The sequence below is a fragment of the Hylobates moloch genome, unplaced genomic scaffold (assembly GCF_009828535.3).
Source record: "Hylobates moloch isolate HMO894 unplaced genomic scaffold, HMol_V3 SCAFFOLD_117, whole genome shotgun sequence".
Taxonomy (NCBI): domain Eukaryota; kingdom Metazoa; phylum Chordata; class Mammalia; order Primates; family Hylobatidae; genus Hylobates; species Hylobates moloch.
The window spans coordinates 1-15922 of NW_026652392.1; the positions used below are offsets into that span (position 1 = coordinate 1).

Here is a 15922-nt window from a genome sequence, read left to right on the forward strand (position 1 = left end):
CAGTTCTTTCACTTACAGATGGCAGCAGTGAGATCTTGGGGTAGAAGGACCCTCCAAAGTCACACAAAGTGCCTGCCTCCTGGTCCCCTTAGCTCTCCCTCTGCAACCCAGTGCCATCAGGATGAGCAGTCCTGGCCAAGCATAATGACAGAGAGAGGCAGACTTCAGGGAAGCCCTGACTGTGCAGAGCTAAGGACACAGTGGAGATTCTCTGGCACTCTGAGATCTCTGTGGCAGGCCTGGTCAGGCTCTCCATGAGGTTAGAAGGCCAAGTAGTGTTCCAGCAGGGTGGTAGCCAAGCCAACCCCATGAGTGATGTGTACGATTCACTCCTTTGAGTCTTTGGATGGCAACTCAGCTCCCTGACCTGAAGACAGCCAGCCTAGACCTCTAGGGTGACCTAGAGCCACCTTCAGATGTGACCCGAGTAACTTTCAACTGATCAACAAATCTGCACCCTACTTCAGACTTCAGTGGGCATTCACACCACCACCCCCACCACCAGCTCTGCTTTCTCCTTTCATTAATCCATTCACCCAGATATTTCATTAAAATTATCATGTGCCAGGTCTTAAGATATGTCGTGGGGTGGGCAAAGTAACCAGTGACACTTGAAGATTTTTTTTTTTTCCCAGAGCTTATGTCTTCATCTGTGAAATGGGAATAAGATACTTGTTGCTGTCACAGTTATTACCATCCCCCCAGCTACCAAAATTAGTACCAGAACTGTTACTATACACAGAGGCTATTGACCGAGCACCTATCATTTGCCAAGCACCTTGACAAGCACTTCTAATACAGTGTATTATGTACTATTCAATCCTCACACAATGTCACGGGACCAGTACTGTTTCCTCGTTTTTTATAAGGACACTGAAGCTTGGAGGAGTTAAATGTTTTGAGTATTATTCCAGACAGCAAGTGGCAGAGGCTGGATCCAAACCCATCTTCCTGGACCTGAAGCTTATGCTTCCAGCCACCCCACTCCTGAGCTGAATAAAGATGATTTAAGCGTAATAAATCGTGAATGTGTTCACATGAGTTTCCATAGCTTTGGTTCCAAGAAACATCACATTTCTGTATTTTTGTAAATCAAATGAACTCTGGCTGTGAGCCCCCACTTGCCTGAAGATTGGAAAATTCAATCTCAGGATGTGCTTTCTTTGTTTGGTAGGAGGGGCTACCTCCTCTCCTCCCTATGATGCTGCAGGGGGATGGGGAGCTACATCCACCATTTGGAAGAACACATGGGCTTCCTGAGTCCACATGGTCCATTTGTCGGTGGGGATACCATGTCTTCTGTCCCCTACTCAGCCACCTGAATGATTTCTGCAGCCCAGCAGTGATGGTGGCACTCAGGGCTCAGTCCCAGGCCTCAGTGAGCCATCATAGTCTCAGGTCTGCATGGAATGGGACCACACTCTCATGACCCAGGGCTGCGCAGGAATGAGACAATGTCTCCAATTGCTTGAGGAGGCAGCTACATATGTGACCCACCTCCCACTTCTCCCCCTGTAACACCTGTGAACACTCTTCCTCAGTGTATTTATTGCTTTTCTTGGGCAGAAGGAAGCTCTGGATCAACACTCAGAAAACCAATGAGAATGAGGGGAAAATTTTCTCAGTCTTTTATGAGTGATAATTTTTAATCTGATCACCATTCCATATGTGCTTAGGACCCAGCACAGAAATTATTGAGCCTTCTTCAAAATTAAGAAAAAAAACAAGTAGAAGCACATACAGATGTATCTCGACTTATGATGGGGTGACATCCCAATAAACACATTGCAGGGTGAAAATATATTAAGTGGAAAATGCATTTAATACACCTAACCTACCAAACATCATAGCTGAGCCTGGAGTAACTTAAACATGCCCAGAAAACTTAAGTTATCCTGCAGTTGGGCAAAATCATCTAACACAAGGCCTATTTTATAATGAGGTGTTGACTGTCTCATGAAATTTATGGAATGCTGTACTGAAACTGAATGAATAATTCAGTTATATGTGTACTTGAAGTATGGCTTCTACTGGATTTGCATTGCTTTTAAGTCATTGTAAAGTGGAAAATTTGTAAGTCGGACAATTGTAAATCCAGGACAGTCTATATTCCCAATTTTATAGATAAATACTTTAAGCCTCTGAAAATCTGCGTCTATTGAGATAATCCTGTCGTTTTTTTCTTTAGTTCTGTTTATGTGATGAATCACTTTTATTGATTTGCGTATGTGGAACCAACCTTGCATCCTAGGGATGAAGTTTACTTGATTGTGGTGGATAAGCTTTTTTATGTGTTACTTGATTCGGTTTGCCAGTATTTTGTTAAGGATTTTTGCATCAATGTTCATCAAGAATATTGGCCTGAAGTTTTCTTTTGTGTTGTATCTCTGCCAGGTTTTGGTATCAAAATGATGCTGGCCTTAAAGAATGAGTTAGGAAGGAGTTCCTTCTTTTCAATTTTTTGGAATAGTTTCAGTAGGAATGGTACCAGCTCTTCTCTGTATCTCTGGTAGAATTAAGCTGTGACTCCATCTGGTCCTGGGATTTTTTTGGTTGGCAGGCTATTTATTACTGCCTCAACTGCAGAATTCATTATTGGTCTATTCAGGGATTCCATTTCTTCCTGGTTCTTTCTTGGGAGGGTGTATATATCTAGGGCATATTTATCCATTTCTTCTAGATTTTCTAGTTTATGTGCATAGAGGTGTTTATAGTATTCTCTGATGGTTGTTTATATTTTGTGGGGTCAGTGGTGATATCCCCCTTATCATTTCTTATTGTGTCTATTTGAATCTTCTCTTTTCTTCTTTATCAGTCTAGCTAGTGTTCTATCTATTTTATTAATTTTTTCAAAAATCCACCTCCAGGATTTGTTGATATTTTTAAGGTTTTACGTGTCTCTGTGTCCTTCAGTTCTGCTCTGATCTTGGTTATTTCTTGTCTTCTGCCAGCTTTGGGGTTTATTTGCTCTTAGTTCTCTAGTTCTTTTAGTTGTGATATTAGGTTATTAACTTTCTAGCTTTTGGATATGGGCATTTAGTGCTATAAATTTCCCTCTTAACACTGCTTTAGCTGTGTCCCAGGGATTCTGGCATGTTGTATCTTTGTTCTCATTAGTTTCAAAGAAGTTCTTGATGTCTGCCTTAATTTCATTGTTTACCCAAGAGTCATACAAGAACAGGTTTTTCAATTTCTATGTAGTTGTGTGGTTTTGAGTGAATTTCTTCATCTCGAGTTCTAATTTGATTGCATTACTGTCTGAGAGACTGTTTGTTATTATGTCAGTTCTTTTTCATTTGTTGAGGAGTGTTTTACTTCCAATTGTGTGATCAGTTTTAGAGTAAGTATGATATGTCAATGAGAAGAATGTATATTCTGTTGTTTTGGGGTGGAGAGTTCTGTAGACATCTAACAGGTCCACTTGATCCAGAGTTGATTGAGTTCAGATCCTGAATAACTTTGTTAATTTTCTGTCTCAATGATCTATCTAATATTGTCAATGGGGTGTTAAAGCCTCCCACTATTATGTGTGGGAGTCTAAGTCTCTTTGAATGTCTCCAAGAACTTGCTTTATGAATCTGAGTGCTCCTGTATTGGGCACATATATATTTAGAATAGTTATCTCTTCTTGTTGAATTGAACTCTTTACCACTATGTAAGGCCCTTCTTTGTCTTTTTTTATGTTTGTAGGTTTAAAGTCTGTTTTGTCAGAAACTAGGATTGCAGCCCCTGCTTTTTTCTGTTTTTCATTTGCTTGGTAAATTTTCCTCTATCCCTTTATTTTGAGCCTATGTGTGTCTTTGCATGTGAAATGGGTCTCTTTAAGACAACATACTGATGGGTCTTAATTCTTTATCCAGCTTGCCATTCTGTGTCTTTTAATTGGGGTCATTTACTCCATTTACATTTAAGAATAGTATTGATATGTGTGGATTTGATCCTGTCATGATGATGCTAGCTGCTTTTTTGCAGACTTGTTTATGTGGTTGCTTCATAGTGTCACTGCTCTGTGTACTTTGGTGTGTTTTTGTAGTGGCTGGTAACAGTTTTCCTTTCCATATTTAGTGCTTCCTTCAGGAGCTGTTGCAAAGCAGGCCTGGTCATGAAGAATTCGCTCAGCATTTTCTTGTCTGAAAAGGGTCTTATTTCTCCTTCACTTGTGAAGCTTAGTTTGGCCAGATATGAAATTCTGGGTTGGAAATTCTTTTTTAAAAGAAAGTTGACTGTTGGCCCCCAATCTTTTCTGACCTGTGGTGTTTCCACTAAGAGATTCACAGTTAGTCTGATGGACTTCCCTTTGTAGGTGACCTGGCCTTTCTCTCAGGCTGCCCTTAACATTTTTTCTTTCATTATGACCTTGGGGAATCTGATTATTATATCTTGGAAATGATCTTCTCATGGAGTATCTTACTGGGGTTCTCTGCATTTCCTTAATTTGAATATTAGCTTGTCTTGCTAAGTTAGAGAATTTCTCCTGGATGATATCCTGAAGTGTGTTTTCCAACTTGGTTCCATTTTCCCCATCACTTTCAGGTACCCCAATCAGTGACAGATTCAGTCTCTTTACATAATTCCATATTTCTTGTAGGTTTTGTTCATTTCTTTTCATTCTTTTATCTCTATTTTTGTCTGCCTGTCTTAATTCAGAAAGCAAGTTTTCCAGTTCTGAGATTCTTTCCTCTGCTTGGTCTACTCTGCTATTAATACTTGTAATTGCACTGTGAAGTTCTTGCAGTCTGTTTTTCAGCTCTAACAGGTTAGTTATGTTCCTCTCAAAACTGGCTCTTTTGGCTGTCAGTTCCCATATGGTTGTATCAAGATTCTTAGCTTCTTTGCATTGGATTGCAACATGCTCCTTTAGCTCTGCGAAGTTGGTTATTACCCACCTTTTGAGGCCTACTTCTGTCATTCAGACATCTCAGCCTCAGCCCAGTTCTGAGCCCTTGCTGGGAGGTGTTGCAGTCATTTGGAGAAAAAGGGGCACTCTGGGTTTTTGAATTTTCAGCATTTTTGCATTGATCCTTTCTAATCTTTGTTGGCTTACCTACCTTTGATCTTTGAGGTTACTGACCTTTGGATGGGGTTTTTGTTGTTTTTCTTTTTTCTTGTTGTTGTTGTTTTCTGTCTGTTTGTATTCCTTTTAACAGTCTTCCCACCCTTCCACAGGGCTGCTGTGGTTTGCTAGGAGGCTGCTCCAGACCCTAGTTGCCTCAGTTCTTCCCATACCTGGAGGTATCACCAGTGAAGGTGGTCCCAGGGAGAGATCAGAGCTCTGTCTGTAACATGTGCCAGTGAGAGTGGCTGGAGGGCTTGGCTGGGAGGTCCCGCCAAGTGAGGAGAAATGGATCGGGTCCCCGCTAAAAGAAGCAGTCTGGCCACCATCTGTCAAAGCGACTACGTTGTGCTACTGGGGGAATTCTTCCTTGTCTGGACTGTGTGGATTCCCCAAAGCCCATAGACTGAAAGGGCTGAGTCAACCCTCCTCCCTGGGGCTCCATTCTGTCTCAGGCAGGCTCCACCCTGTTACTGATGGCTGCCTGGAATTCCAAGCCAATGAGTATTATCTTGCGACGTACTGTGGAAGTGGAGCCCACAGAATGAGGCTGCTCAGGCTCCCTGGATTTTGCCCCCTTCCTAGGGGTATGTGTGGACCTCCCACCTTTGTACCTCTGAGTTGCAGACACATTCGTTGGGGATCCTGGGGCTAGGGCATATAAAACTCTTAAGTCTCTGTGTGTGCATGAGTAGCTGCTCCACCAAGACTGCACACAGCTCTGTGTGTCATGGGCTCACGAGGGGATCTCCTGATCAGTGGGTTACAAAGCTCTGCAGGAGAACAGTGGTTTCCTGGGGTAATACAATCACACACCACTTCCCTTGGCTGGGGGTGGGGCTTCCCTTAGCTCTGTGTCACTCCTGGGTGGGCCATTGTCCCACCCTGCTTTCCTTCATTGTCTGTGGGTCAAGTTATTTCCCTGAACAGTCCCATTGTGACTATCTGGATATTTCAATTTCAGGTGCTGTATTCACTTGCCTCTTTCATTCCTCTTTGTGAGTGCTGCGAACCACAGCTGCTTCTAATTGGCCATCTTCTCATTTCTTCTTAGATTTATTTTTACTTACTTTATGGTTTAATTTTCTATTGTTACTACGCTATTTTATTATATTCTAAATTAATTATCGCTGGTTTGTAAGAAAAACTCTTGATATATTATTTGTTGATCTTATATCCTACCAACTTTTTGGAACCTCATTTTCCCCCAATACTTCTAATATAACTGATTCTGTTATATTTTATATGTTTCTATTTACAAACAGTAGAAATTTTGTATATCTCTTTATGCCATTTATATTTGTATATCCCCTTTTTATAGGGGCCAGGAGAACCTATACATTTTTGAAGAGACTCATTGAAATTTTTCATTGAGTCTTTTTTTTTTTGGGGGGGATGGAATCTCACTCTGTCGCCCAGGCTGGAGTGCAGTGGCGCAATCTCGGCTCACTGCAGGCTCCGCCTCCTGGGTTCACGCCATTCTCCTGCCTCAGCCTCTCCGAGTAGCTGAGACTACAGGCGCCCGCCACCACACCCGGCTAATTTTGTTTTTTGTATTTTTAGTAGAGACGGGGTTTCACCGTGGTCTCGATCTCCTGACCTCCTGATCCGCCTGCCTCGGCCTTCCAAAGTGCTGGGATTACAAGAGTGAGCCACCGTGCCCGGCCTTCATCGAGTCTTTGTGATATAATTTTATGTCTAGAAAACCCCATAATCCTGGCCCAAAAGCTTCTTTAGCTGACAAACAACTTCAGCAAAGTTTCAAGATACAAAAGCAACATTAAAAATCCCTAGCATTCCTATATACACCAACAAAAGACAAGCCAAAAGCCAAATCAGGAATGCGATCCCATTCACAATTGCCACAAAAAGAATAAAATACCTAGCAATACAGCTAACTAGGGAAGTGAAAGATCTCTACAATGAGAATTACAAAACACTGCTCAAATAAATCACAGATGACACAAACAAATGAAAAAACATCCCATGCTCATGGGTAGAAAGAATCAATACCATTAAAATAGCCAAACTGCCCAAAGCATTTTACAGATTCAATGCCATTCATATCAAACTCCAATGACATTCTTCACACAACTGTAAAACACTATTTTAAAATTCAAATGGAACCAAAAAAGACAATAAAGCTGGAGGCATCATGTTACCCAAACCTCAACCTATACCACAGGGCTGCAGTAGCCAAAACAGCATGGTACTAGTACAAAAACAGAACCATAGACCAAGGGAATGGAATAGAGAGCCCAGAAATAAGGCTGTGCTGCTACAACCATCTGATTCTCAGCAAAGCTAAAACAAAAACAAACCAGCAATGAGGAAAGGACTTCCTATTCAATAAATGGTGCTGGAATAACTGGCCAGCCGTATGCAGACGATTGAAACTGGACTCCTTTTTTATACCATATACAAAAATTAGCTCAATATGGATTAAAGGCTTAAATGTAGAACCCAAAACTACGAAAATCCTGGAAGACAACCTAGGCAATACCATTCTGGACATAGGAACAGGCAAAGATTTCATGACGAACACACCAAAAGCAATCGCAATGAAAGCAAAAATTGGCAAATGGGATCAAATTAAACTTAAGAGCTTCTGCACAGCAAAAGAAACTATCAACAGAGAAAATACAGAATGGGAGAAAATATTTGCAAGCTATGCATGTGACAAAGGTCTAATATCCAGCATCTGTAAAAACTTAAGCAAATTTACAAGAAAAAAATTAAAAACTGGACAAAGAACATGAACAGACACTTTTCAAAAGAAGACATACACGCAGCCAACAAGCATATGAAAAAAACTCAATATCACCAATTATTATAAAATACAAATCAAAACCACAATGAGATAACATCTCACACCAGTCAGAATAGCTACTATTAAAAGGTCAAAAAATAACAAATGCTGATGAGGTTGCAGAGAAAAGGAAATGTTTATACACTGTTGGTTAGAGTGCAAATTAGTTCAGCCATTGTGAAAAATAGTGTGGCAGTTCTTGCGGGCAACAAACATATGAAAAAAAGCTCATCATCACTGGTCATTAGAGAAATGCAAATCAAAACCACAATGAGATACCATCTCACACCAGTTAGAATGGTGATCATTAAAAAGTCAGGAAACAACAGATGCTGGAGAGGATGTGGAGAAATAGGAACACTTTTACACTGTTGGGAGTGTAAATTAGTTCAACCATTATGGAAGACAGTGTGGCGATTCCTCAAGGATCTAGAACCAGAAATATCATTTGACCCACAATCCCATTACTGGATACATACTCAAATGTACATAAATCATTCTACGATAAAGACACATGCACAGGTATGTTTATTGCAGCACTGTTCACAATAGCAAAGACTTGGAACCAACCCAAATGCCCATCAATGATAGACTGGATTAAAAAAATGTGACACATATGCACCATGGAATACTATGCAGCCATGAAAAGGATAAGTTCCTGTCCTTTGCAGGGACACGGATGAAGCTGGAAACCATCATTCTCAGCAAACTAACACAAGAACAGAAAACCAAACAATGCATGTTCTCACTCATAAGTAGGAGTTGAACAATGAGAACACATGGACAAAGGGAGGGGGACATTACACACCGGGGCCTGTCAGGGGGTGAGGGCTATGGGAGGGACAGCATCAGGAGAAATACCTAATGTAGATGATGAGTTGATGGGTGCAGCAAACCACCATGGCCCGTGTATACCTATGTAACAAACCTGCACATTCTGCACATGTATCCCAGAACTTAAAGTATAATTTAGAAATATATGCAAAAAACAAATAATTTGCTGAGGAAATTTTTATCTATGTGATCATAGGATTTTTTATTTATGAGTGAGACTGACCTGTGATATTCCTTTTTGGTATTTTCCTTGTCACATTTTTGTATTGAGATCATTTTGGTCTCAAAAAATAAAAAATTTTTAAATTTTTTTTCTATTTTCTGGAGGATTTTGTGTGAGATTAGAACAATTTCTTAAATTATTTGTAAAATTCACTGATGAAGATATAATTATAGATCGAATTTATAAATCTATATAGAAAACTATTAAACTGATAAGAACAGATACTACACTTGATCTTAGCCAAAAGGCCGAGAAGTGATAAAAAATGATGAGTTTATGTCCTTTGTAGGGACATGGATGAAACTGGAAACCATCATTCTCAGCAAACTATCACAAGGACAAAAAGCCAAACACCGCATGTTCTTGCTCATAGGTGGGAATTGAACAATGAGAACACATGGACACAGGAAGGGGAACATCACACACTGGGGACTGTTGTGGGGTGGGGGGAGGGGGGAGGGATAGCATTAGGAGATATACCTAATGCCAAATGACGAGTTAATGGGTGCAGCACACCAACATGGCACATGTATACATATGTAACAAACCTGCACGTTGTGCACATGTACCCTAAAACTTAAAGTATAATAATAATAAAATAAAAATAAGAAAACTATTTAGATTTTTGTACATCTTCTTGTGTAAGTTTTGGAATTTATATTTTTCAAGGAGTTTATCCATTTCCTATATATTTTCAAATTTATTGGCATAAAGTTATTTGTATTATCATTTTACGATCTTTACGTCTGTAGGATATGTAGTGTTAGACTCCTCATCGTTCCTGATATTCATTATTTGTGACTACTCTTTTTTCCTCTTTATCAATCTCATCAAAAACATATCCATTCTTTTGGTCTTTTCTAAGAACAAACTTGTGGGTTTATCCCTTCTGTTGCATTTTATTTTATTACTTTAATTTCTGCTTATTACTATTAGTTCAGATTCAGGAGGTACATGTGCAGGTTTGTTACATAGGTATATTGCATGATGCTGAGGTTGGGGCTCCTAGTGATCCCATCACCCAGGAAATAAACATAATACTCAATAGGTGGTTCTTCAACCCTTGCATTCCTCCCTCCTTCCCTGCTTTTGGAATCCACAGTGTTTACTGCTCCTATCTTCGTGTCCATGTGAATCCAATGTTTAGCTCCCACTTCTGGGTGAGAACATGCAGTATGTGGTTTTCTATCTCTGCCTTAATTTGCTTAGGATAATGGCCTCCAGCTGCATCCATGTTGCTGCTAACAACATGATCTGGTTATTTTTTATGGCTGCGTGCTCTTCATTATTTTCTTCTATTTTCTTTGGGTTTAACTTGCCTTCCTTATTTTTCTAACATTTTGAAATGGATATTAGATTAATGATTTTCAGCATTCTTCTTTTCTAAAATATATACTTAAAGGCTATAAATTTTCCTCCAAGTGCAGCTCTAGTTGATCTCATATGTTTTGATACTTAATTATTCATGATTATTCAGTTACAATGTTTTCTAATTTCTATTAGAATGGCTTTTTTGGCCTACAGGTTATTTAGAAGCATATTTCTTAATTTTCTTCTTAAATATATAGGGATTTTCAAAGTATCCTTTTATCATTGATATACAGAATAATTGCTCTGTGGTCAGGGAATATTTTTTGTAATTTGTTGAAACTTGCTTTAATATCCCAGCATATGCTCAATTTTTATTAATGTTTCATAAAAATAGTATTTACTCTTGAATTTTGGGGTGTAGTGTTCTCTACATGTCAAGTAATTCAGGTGTTTTAGTGTATCATCCAATATTTTATCATCTACTGATTTTTGTGTCAGCTTGGTCTATCAGTTAATAAGAAAGTTGTATGAAAATTTTCCACATGATTGTGGATTTGTCTGCTTTTTCTTATAATTCTGTCAATTGTCTCTTTATACGTTTTGAGGCCATATTTGTAAGTACATACATATTTAGAGTTATTGTATGTTTCTGGGAGATCAAACCAGAAATTATGAAGTATTTATTTATGAATTATACTTACAAAGTGTAAAAAAAAAAAAGAACGAAAAATACCATTTGATTCAGCAATCTCATTACTGGGTATATACCCAAAGGAATACAAATCATTCTACCATGAAGACACAGGCATGCAAATGTTCATTGCAGCACTACTCACAATAGCAAGGACATGGAATCAACCTAAATGCCCATCAATGACAAAAGAGTTTTGAGACTACATATCAGTTTTGAAAACAAGAGAGCTTCAAGCTCCAAGATCTGAGAGACATAAATTTAGGCTCTTAATAAAACCTGCTCTTTATTAAATTAGTGATTTACATTTTTTTTTATGTTGAACCATCTTTGCATTCCTCTGATATATGCTGCTTGGTCTGATGCTTGATACACTCATTACACAGACTATGGACCGGGCACTAGTGTTAACTCATGTAATCCTCATTAACTCTATTTTATAGATGCTATCATTCTTTCAAATTTACAAATAAGAATATTGAGGCATACAGAGGTCAAAGTGATTTGCCAAATATTATGCAGTTAATTCATGGGCTAATGAATGTAGGAAATCAGATTCCAGAGACTTCTGTTAACCATGAGTACATTGCTGGTCTTAATAGCTATTTTTTACATTATATTTTTGCATCTGTACTTACAGATGAGGTTGGCTGAGAGTTCCTTTCTTTTCTTCTGTCCTTATGCATTCTGTGTTACATATTCAGCTAATCATTTTAGCTAAGTAGCTGTAGACACAAACCATTTCTATAACAGAGAAATTATCTCTTCTCTGAAGATTTGATACAACTCACCATAAAACCATTTTGTTGATGGAGAAATGGTTGATAATTTTTGACTTCCATTTTAATATTTTATGTGATAAAATAATATATTCATTATTCTAACACTTCTAGGGCCAATGTAAGTAATTATAAACTTTCTTATAATATTATGTATTTTAACTAGTTTTCTAATGTTTTGCTATAAAATCTACTGTAGATGGTATAATTTTATAATGTTAGTACTATCTATATTAGTATAATAATCCCTTTTCCTTCCTGATTTGTTAATTTCTTATATCTTTTCTATTAATCATTGATATTGTATCAGTCAGCTAACACAATAGTAAATCTCCCTCTCAGGGCTTACAACAATAAACGTTTTATTTTCTGCTCTGTATCTTCCAGTTTGTTGAGCTTTGGCTGATTTCAGCTGAGCAAGCCTGGACTCAGCAGCAGTCACCTGGACTCCAGACTTTCAGGTGAGTTCATGACTGTTCCATATCACTTTCCAGGGAAATATACTTCCCATGATTGGGAAAGAAACACAAAAGCCATATCAAACCTGTAAACACACGTAAAGCTGTGGCTCCCTTTGTCTCAGCTCAGGATCACATGGCCACACCAAACAGCAAAGGAGCTGGAGTGTTTACTCCTCACACTCCAGTGGGAGCCTTTGTGAAGTTCCATGGCAAAGAGTCTGAGAGGTAATTTTACAATAAGAAGGAAACAACCCAAACTACCACGGCCATATTTGCTAAGTTTATGTCTCTTACAAAGAACCAGTATTCTATCTTATTAGCTCTATATTATTTTTAATTCTAGTTTATTAATTTAATTATATAATTTTCATTCATTCTTTCATTATACCCTCTTTTGAAGGGCATATTAATTTGTCTGTCATGTAGGGTCCACACTCCTTGGAGGGCTATTATTTCTGAGGCTTGTCATTTCTATCAGCTCTCACTCTGTTTGTCCCCTACTGTATTTGGTTAATTGTCCCATGGTGAACTCAAATCTGCCTGGCCTCCATCTGAGACACCACTGAGGTGCCTAAGTTATAGGTGTGGTTCTCCACTGCGTTTATGTCTCCACAGTGCAGGAGATCATGCTGCGCTGAGACACTGGAAATGCAATTTTTCATCTTGGCATAAATAGCAAAATTCAGTAATAGTCATAAGAGCAGCATAAATTCACCTCCGAGTCTATGAGAGGACAGACCTATGGGTACACATCCTTGGGGGAGAAACTCATCCCCTCCAGAATCCAGGCTTTCTCAGGTTTCTTTGCTCCTAGGTGTATTTACCTCCTGCCTACCCTCTGCCCGCTCAAACCACCCTTTCTCTAAGTCTGCAGCACAGTTAGGATCCTGGTTTAATGCAAATCTGTCAGTTTCACATTCCCACCTTCCTGGGAGATCTGCCTATTTGCTGTGTGAATTGAAAGTCCTTTGTCTGCTGGGTCTATGGGCCCTTCAATATTGTGTCAATGGCATCAGGAAACCCAGCCCTGAGAGTGATCTTCTTTACCTTGAGGGCCCCTCTTGGTGCCTGGCAGGCGCCCTGAATGGGAACCAGGAGGGCCACTGGACGGGGCCTGATGACATGAGTACACAGGGTGAGGACACTTGAGAAACCAAAACGCCCATCACAAGGCACAGTCACAGGGAAGTGACCCACCCCACTCCCCCCCTGGGAAAAACAAACCTCTGAAGTTATATGATGACATGAAGTGTTTCAAAGAATGAGTGTGAGTTTGGAGGAAGGCAAGCATTAAAGGTCACATCCGGGACCTGAACGGCTCGTCCAGGCTCTGGTGACAAGAATTGGACACTTCCGGAAATTCAGGCCTGGACGAGCACAGATGGTCTGGTGTCTGCTCGAGGTCTCTGCCTCTCTCTTCATCCTTCTACCCAATCCTCCTCTGTGCCCAGCCCTGGATTGCACCCTGGGAACAGAGATGTGAACTGAGTACAGCTCCTGCCCTAGAAAAGTGAGATCACTGGTAAAGGGGGCACAGATGGTAGCTCCAGTCAGAGAGAAGAGGGATAATTTGAGGACACGCTGCTGGAGGATTCATTTGCTCCATAAATGTTTATTGAGCATTGACTGTGTTTCCAGGCACTCTTCTCAGTGGAGAAACAACAGCTAGAGAACAAGACCCCTGTTCTCATGAGCTTCTCGTTCTACAGGGATAGGGGGTGGTCGATGGTCAATCAATATGAAACCAAATAAGCAAAGATACAGGGAGTTGTCTGGACAGAGGGAGCAGCGGGTGCCAACATCCACATTCGGCTTTGGATTGAAGTCAGCTGCAAATACCCCTTACCCTTGTGCCTGGCCCTGTGAGGTGCCCAAAGAAGAGATTTGACAAACATTCTAAATGAAAAGAGAGGAAGGAGGTGACTCAGTGCTAGGGGTATTTAGTCTCTCCACCCCAGCCCTGCATAAACAAAACAAAAATGGAAGTAGTCCGATCAACTGATACAAAGATGTGTACACATGTGCATGTTTGTGTGCGTGTGTGTGTGTGTGCATGCGTTTGTCTGGTGGAAAGTCTACGCATTCTTCTTCTGAAAATAAATATCTGAAGAAAACTACCCTGGGAACCTGTGACTCTGGAAGCTCAGAGGCGCTGAGTCATAGAGATGGATACCTGAGAGGGGGTAGTAGAGGAGGGGGTTAGGGCACTAATGTAGACAGCCACCCAGTGCTGTGCTGGAGACCCTGCCAGCAGCCCTGGACATCTGCCCAGGACACAGTAGTTCTAAGGATTGTTGATTATTAATCTGGGGTTGAAGGCCAATCCAGTGCTGTCCCTGGTCATCACACTGATTGGACTGGACATTGCTGAGGCACCTGCCAGAGGCCTGGGCTGGAGGGCCAGCTTCCCTGTCACTAACTCCAGGCTCCGAAGAAGCCCTAGTAAGTCATTTCTGGAGGAAAGAGGTGGGGGCCTGGGCCAAGAGACTGACCTCTTGACTGGATCCTGGTGAGGTCCAGGTAGGGGCTTAGGGGGGTCATCAGGTCCACCTGGGGCCTCTCTTTCTCTCTGGCCCAAGCAACTGGGAGCTTCCTGTATCTACTTGGCCATCAGCAAACTAAAGGGTTGTCTTTGCCAACGTGAAGAACAGAAGTGGCATGTGCACGCTAGCGACAGGTACAAGCCTTGACTGTGACATCCAATGCCAATTCAGCACCAACAGAAGAGGTTTAAAAGAGACAAAAATGATACAAAGAGGAAAGTTGGAGAAGGACATGATCATAAAAGTTCCCTTCCAACTGGGCATCTCTCACTGCGTCCTGGAGGAAGGGAAGGGCTAAGGGACTGCGGCTGGGATAGCAAGGGCAGACACAGTGTTGGGCGGCAAGAGCCGGGACATTAGGATTCGAGGCTGGAGCAGAGCAGAGAGACAGTCCTGTGGGGTCCAAGCTGCCAAGTGTCCTGGAGGACAGGCCAGCCTGGACAAAGGCAGGAAGGGACTCTGATGGCTGGGTAGGGGCACAGAGCTGGGGGGCATCTGGGCAGCCTCCTGGAGGGGGAGTAGGAGCTGAATCCTTCCAGACTCAGGCTGAGCAGAAATTTCAGAGCCTGGGTGGTGAAACAGCCTCTCAGTGGAAGATCTCAAACCAAGAGAAGTCTCAACTGGACAGGATCAATCACCAAAAAAGGTCCCATTTTGAGGGTCGGAATCCTGCCTCAGGGCACTCTAGGTCCCAGTCCTACAGGAAGTGCCTCTCACAAATTATGCAAGATGGTCAAGAAGCAGCTGGGGAAACAGGGGCTGCTCTGAGGACAGAGCCCCACCATGTCAATCAGGGAGTTTTATAGGAAATAGGAGGGTGGATATCATCAACCAAGTCCAGCCAAGAGATGGAACTTGTGAGACCTCAGGTCTCCTGCTCCAGTCTGAGTCCAGCTCTTTACTTCCATAGGAAAGGAAGAAGAAGGAAACCATGGCTCCTTTGGCATTTTAGAAAGAAATCCGAGCAATCCAGGGACCACAGCTCACACAGGCAATGAGCTCTCTTCACCATTGTCTGGACCACTGTGCCCAGGGCTCATGGGTAATCCTCAAGCCCTGTGGGCTGTCAAGTAGGAGGTGCCTAACTGCTAAGACTTGTGCTAACAGGAGCTCTGGGACCTCAGGGAGAATGGGCTCGCATTCATCTTACACCTGCCTTTGTTTTAGCACTGATCTAACTCTCACATCTTTTACCCACCCGTCTCCCTAGTAGCCTGA

At 41.2% G+C, this 15922-nt stretch overlaps 1 pseudogene; it reads right to left on the reverse strand.

Annotated features, from left to right (window-relative positions):
• Nucleotides 1-9075: 9075 nt before the first annotated feature.
• Nucleotides 9076-9179, reverse strand: LOC116463997 (U2 spliceosomal RNA; annotated as a pseudogene).
• Nucleotides 9180-15922: the final 6743 nt, after the last annotated feature.